Here is a 6,000-nt window from a genome sequence, read left to right as displayed (position 1 = left end):
TATCTTGAGGTATAATAAACACTGCTATGAGGTAGGTATCCTAGGAGGAACTTCTTTGATGCTTTGATGGCATTGCTTTGACTTCTTTGATGGCATTGCTGCCCCCACCCCATGACACAGCACTCCAGCTACCTTCCCAACCCTGCACTCACATACAGAAAAACCACATCCTCTTCCTCTTCTCCCATTGGGAAGTGTATCTTAGTGCTCAGTCTGGACACAGTTCTGCCCCATACTTTCTAGCTCACTGGACCTTCTATTTCTCTCTCCAACTGCACAGGAACCATCTCCCTCCCTCTTCTCACACTTATCCTTTCTCTGCCCTTTCTGCCTGACACAGAAAACTCAGAGACACACATGATTTCACATCAGGTTGATTTTATTCAAATGCAATTATTAATGTATGCTGTTGGTATAAGATTTAATGTCTGTCCTGTTGGCCACTTTTCAGCAGTGAAACCCCAAAGAATTCTGAGTTCTCTAACCATGTTCTGAAGTCACTGGCTATGCATTTGTCCAGCAGGAATGGCAGGGGTCTCCAGGATCTCTGGGGCCTCTTCCAGTTTGTAGTGATTCAGCTCTTCATTCACCATGGAATACTGGCTACAGAGCTTTGAGCCTCTGATTTTCTTAAGATTCTCTGAGGTGGGAGCTTTTTGAGAAGCTTTCTTGTTCAGCTTTGACTGAATGTGCTTATTTATATTTACCCTCATGCTTACCCTGGTGGCCTGGAGAAAACAAGAGAAGGAGCAAAGAATGACATTACTTTGGGGAAGAGGGTAGTTATGTTTTGAACTGATGGCTTCAGCAGAGGGAGTGTGACCAAGAGGGGGCATGTGCAAGACAAGGAAAGAGGAGTGTGTCTATGGGGCGGTGTCAATGGGCAAGTTGAGTGTGCGTGGGTTCACTCAACTTGACACTTCTTTTGGACCTCAGATGATAGGAGTTCTTCATCTTTTCATCCTGGATAAGGAAATGGCTATTTCCTAATTGTGCTAGAGCCTTTTGGCTTCCCCGTCACTTTAGGCATTTAGTCCTTTGGGTGTGTGTGTGTGTGTGTGTGTGTGTATGTGTGTGTTTGTGTGTGTAGAAATATGTTTTATTTCACTGGTTTTCACAGCTGAATATTTATTCCATAAAAACTTTACAGATTGTACAGTTTATATATAGTCCAAACTACAGAACAAATAAGGTAGGTTCCACAGATAAAATATACTGCACCAAGCAATCCAAGTAAAAGCAGATTTACACTCTGTCAGCTCTCTGAAAGGCTGCAAAGTGGTCAGTTCTAAGTAGAAACTTCAAAACTGTCCAACAGTAAGGCTTTGATTTTATTTCACTCTCCATACATTCCATATGATTGCAAGCTCAGAAGCCTACCGGGGGACAGGCTTCTGGAATCGTCCCCACCCCTGGCAGGAATGCGGACGTCTATTTACACAGGGCACTCTCGGACAGCATCCTGTACTTGGTATATTGTGTAGACGTAAAAGCAGAGACCAAGAACATGAAACGTCGATATAATAAGGTAGTTCTCTTAAAAAGGAGTTTCTGCATTTAATAGTGTGCCAAAAGAATTTTAAGTTATTAAATAAAATATATTCTAATTGAACCTAAAAATTACACTTTAGAAGCATAAAAATACTTTTTATTTTTGGTGTATCTGCAAATAGATAACCAAAACTGTATATAAAGTCATAGCTCTCACCGAACATCAAAAAGCACTCATGTAGTTATTTTTCAGAAGGTTGAAAAAATAATTATAAACCTGCTAAGAGTAACTTATACCTTAAGATACCATACTGAAGCTAGTCAGTGATTCACTAATACTGCAAAACATGCTTTCTTCTAGCAAGAGTGGTTTCTTCCTGTTAACTGGGTAAGAATCAGACATTTAAAAATAGGGAACAATCAATTGATACCTCAGCATGGATCCCAGGCACATTTTACTTCGGGTGTATGCCCATCAGTGGTTGTTTAACCAGAAGTACTCATCCTAAAAGATAAGTCTTCCATTTAATTTTCGATCTCTGAGGATTTGGACCTCTTAGAGATAAGGGCACATCTCAGGTCTTTCCATATTTCGATTGGGGGAGAGGGGGATGGTGAGGCTGGCTAAAACCTCTCTTTTTGCTTCCAGAAGGAGAAAAACAAGGAAAAATAAACATTTATTCAGACTTTTCTGGCATCTCAACCAAGAAAACACACTTTTTATATGTGTATATATATACAGTTCTAGCTGAAGATACAAAAATTAGAGCCTCAAACAGCAGCCCAGAGCTCACCATTATACATTTGCACTTGTGTATGTATTAAGCATAAAATAATGACATTTGGACAAAGGACTTTTTTTTGTTGTTGTTGTTAAACCACCTACACTTTATTTATTTATTTATTTATTAATTTATTTTTTTGATTAAAATTTATTTTATTTTATTTTTTTTTAAATTTTTATTAGTTGGAGGCTAATTACTTTACATCATTACAGTAGTTTTTGTTATACATTGATATGAATTAGCCATGGATTTACATGTACTCCCCATCCCAGTCCCCTATTTATTTTTTTTAATGTTTTTTTGTTTTTGTTTTTCCATTTATTTTTATTAGTTGGAGGCTAATTACTTTACATCATTACAGTAGTTTTTGTCATACATTGAAATGAATTAGCTATGGATTTACATGTATTCCCCATCCCGGTCCCCCCTCCCACCTCCCTCTCCACCCCATCCCTCTGGGTCTTCCCAGTGCACCAGGCCTGAGCACTTGTCTCATGCACCCAACCTGGGCTGGTGATCTGTTTCACCCTAGATAATATACATGTTTCAATGCTGTTCTCTTGAAACATCCCACCCTCGCCTTCTGCCAGAGTCCACAAGTCTGTTCTATACATCTGAGTCTCTTTTTCTGTTTTGCATATAGGGTTATCGTTACCATCTTTCTAAAGTCCATATATATGTGTTAGTATACTGCAATGGTCTTTATCTTTCTGGCTTACTTCGCTCTGTATAATGGGCTCCAATGTTCATCGCAGCACTGTTTATAATAGCCAGGACATGGAAGCAACCCAGGTGCCCATCGACAAAGGACTTTTGCAATTATTTATTTTAAAGTTACAGTACTTAAAAACTCCTTGGAAATACATAGCCTGGCTATCTCAAGTCATGCTTCCAAATGAGAGGCCTGGGCTGCGAGGTCCCACGCGAACCAGCCTGGTGAGGTCGGGAGGCCCAGTTGTCAAAACTCGTCGATCTAATTCTGCAGGTACTTGAGCATGGAGTCCATGCCCTGTGCAGAGCCCCATATCTTCTTGAGCACCTCACACTCCCGCTCATTGGCCTGCTCCAGCTCCAGCCTCATGTTGAAGCGCATAAGGGCCTTGGATTCTTCCAGCACGACGGGGTTGCAAGAGGCGAGCTCCTTGATGCAGTCCATGACGTCTTGGGTGAAAGTCCCAGGCCAGAACACCCGGGAGACCAGCCCTTTGCTGCACGCCTCCTGTGCCGTTAGCTTCCGCCCGCTCAGCAGCATTTCGTTGGCAGATGCTCCTCCCATAATCTTGGGGAACATGACGGTGGAACAGCCGTCTGGACTCTGTCCAAAGGTGGTATAGGGCGTCTGGAACCATGCCTTTTCATTGGCCCAGACCACATCACAGAGAGGCAGGATGGATGCTCCTAGCCCAATGGCCGGGCCATTCACAGCTACGATAATAGGCTTCGTGAACTGGATGAAGGTGTTCACGAAGCTTCTGATGGCCTCAGCCATCCTGGCACTCTCCCTCTTGCGGTCGTCTGTCAGGCGCCGGATGAAGTAAACTAAGTCCAGGCCTCAGCAGAAGATGCTGCCCCCGGCGCTGAGAAGCACTAGCTTTCTGCCATTGGCCCCGGCCATGCTCAGCACACTCTGCAGCTCCTTCATCACCACCGGGTTCACGAGTTGTTCTCGGATGACTCGGTGGACAGCAGGATGATGGTGAAGCCGTCCTGCTTCTGGACCGTGATATCCCAGAACCTGGAGGAACTCTCCGTCTGCCGCACGTGGATGCTAAGCAGCTTGTCAAAGGCTGTTCTCGCCTGTCCTCGATGAACTTCTTCCCAGACGTCACGGTCGTGAATGTCGTTTGTAGGGAGGTAGTCCCATAGGCCATCAGGGCGTCCATGAATGGGGAGGTGCCTTTCCCATTCACGGCCAGCCCAGTTGCTGTGGCCGCCATCACGGGGCCATTGCCTGTTGCACCAGCAGGTGTATCTGTTCCCGACTCCCCATCCACACCAGCATAGAAGGGCCCCTATCTGGCTTCTGGGCTGCGGCCTCCGTGTCCGCTGTGTCTTCTGGCCCCTGCTCCATGGGGTCCAGCCTCTTGGAGCTATTGTCCTGAAAGCCATCCACCGTGATACTGCCCTTGATGGGGCTCTTGGGCATGAGGATCCTGATGTCAGACTGGGCCAGGTCCGTATTCTTGCGGGTGGCCAAGCCTGTTTTGGGGCTCTTCCCGAACTTCTGGCTGGTGGTAACCAGCAGGCTGCTCTTGGCCTCCTGCTCCTTGCTCACCACTAGGGCCTTGGGGGCAGCCTTGGAGAAGCTGCTGCTGGTGGATCTGGAGATCTGCTTCTGGCCATTGTTCAGGGAGGTCTGGTTGGCTCTGGTGAAGGTGCCCTCCTTCTGTGTCTCGGTGTGATGCTGGATGAAGTCGTGGGTGTGCTTTTGGCAGTTCACCAGCTGCTGCTCTGTCTCCCAGGTGACGTCCTCCCTGCTGTACCCTTTCCACTGTACCAAATACTATGTCTCCCGTTTCTTGTTTTGTCTTTTGTCAATGATCCTTTCAACCTTGCACAGTTCCATGGAGATCATGGTGCGCCACACTGTGCAGGAGCAGCAAGGCCACCCTAGTCATTTCAGACTCCCAGTAGTCTGCTCCAGAGCCACTGAGCATGCCTATACATAGGGGGACACACCATTATGACTATGTCGTCAGTCAGTCACTACCCCAGCCGATGGCAACCCTCCACAAGACTTGGCATCACAAAGCCTCATCCTGAAAACTCTGAGGATGGATGGGGATCAACTCAGATGATTTAGTGGGAGAAATGATGCATTTTTTATGATCCTAAAGAGCCCGCCAATCTCACCTGCCTTCTTCGTTTCTAAGTCAACACAGATTGGTTACACGTCAGGGAGAGTGTGTCTCTTCCAAACTGAGCCTCACAGCCATGTTTCAGCCTTTCATTCGATTCTCTCTCACTTAACATTATTGTCTACTTTTAGTTATTTTGTCTCAAATCCCTCCATGATTACTAACTGTGGAAATGAGAATGATTTCACTTTCCTCCTACAACTGGTCTTAATGCACCTTGAAGGCCATTCAATTCTGGGCCACTTATGAGAAACCTTTTCCATCCCACCTCCTTTTCTCAGTCTTCATCTAGCTCTCCTCAGTTTTCTAGTCTCCAGTCTGAAACCCCTGTCCTCAAGCTGTGAGAATGCACTGAATACATCCACTTGCTCTTGATCCACTTGGCAATGTCTTGTTTTAACTTGAGGACTAATGGTCACTTCCCTAGGTATAATTGCCAGGCTTTGGTTTTAACATGGTAATGTGGATGAGGCAGATAAATGTATGCTTTGAGTTGTGCTGGATGACCCCAAGAAGGAAATGACCACCTGTGGCTGATTAGCATTCCCAGGAAGGAAGGGGTGGAGCTTGCCCAGTGGTGTGTGAGCCTCGTGTGCAAAGGTCTTCTCAACATGCACCCTCACAAATTTCTCATCCTGTGCTCCTGCCAGAACCTCCTTTGTGTTTTACCTCACAATTGAGACCATGGTGGAATTCATTTCCATGAATAGCTACCACAAGCTTCCAGCTTCTTGGAGGAAACACTGAGTAAATCATGCCTACCCATCTAGCTCCTAAGTTCTCTCTTTGAGGTTGTTGGCTCTGGAGGATAGGGGGATGAGTTGTGTGCTTCACCACAGTCTCTGTGTTCCTAATTGACTAGCAGG

General features: G+C 45.6%; 1 pseudogene; it reads right to left on the bottom strand.

Moving 5' to 3' along the window:
* Nucleotides 1–3,234: 3,234 nt before the first annotated feature.
* LOC110141947 (chromodomain Y-like protein pseudogene) lies at nucleotides 3,235–4,851 on the bottom strand (annotated as a pseudogene).
* Nucleotides 4,852–6,000: the final 1,149 nt, after the last annotated feature.

Source organism: Odocoileus virginianus, unplaced genomic scaffold (genome assembly GCF_023699985.2).
Source record: "Odocoileus virginianus isolate 20LAN1187 ecotype Illinois unplaced genomic scaffold, Ovbor_1.2 Unplaced_Contig_47, whole genome shotgun sequence".
Lineage (NCBI taxonomy): Eukaryota > Metazoa > Chordata > Mammalia > Artiodactyla > Cervidae > Odocoileus > Odocoileus virginianus.
Note: the sequence above shows the minus strand (reverse complement) of the source record. Positions and strands in the feature narration are given on the sequence as shown.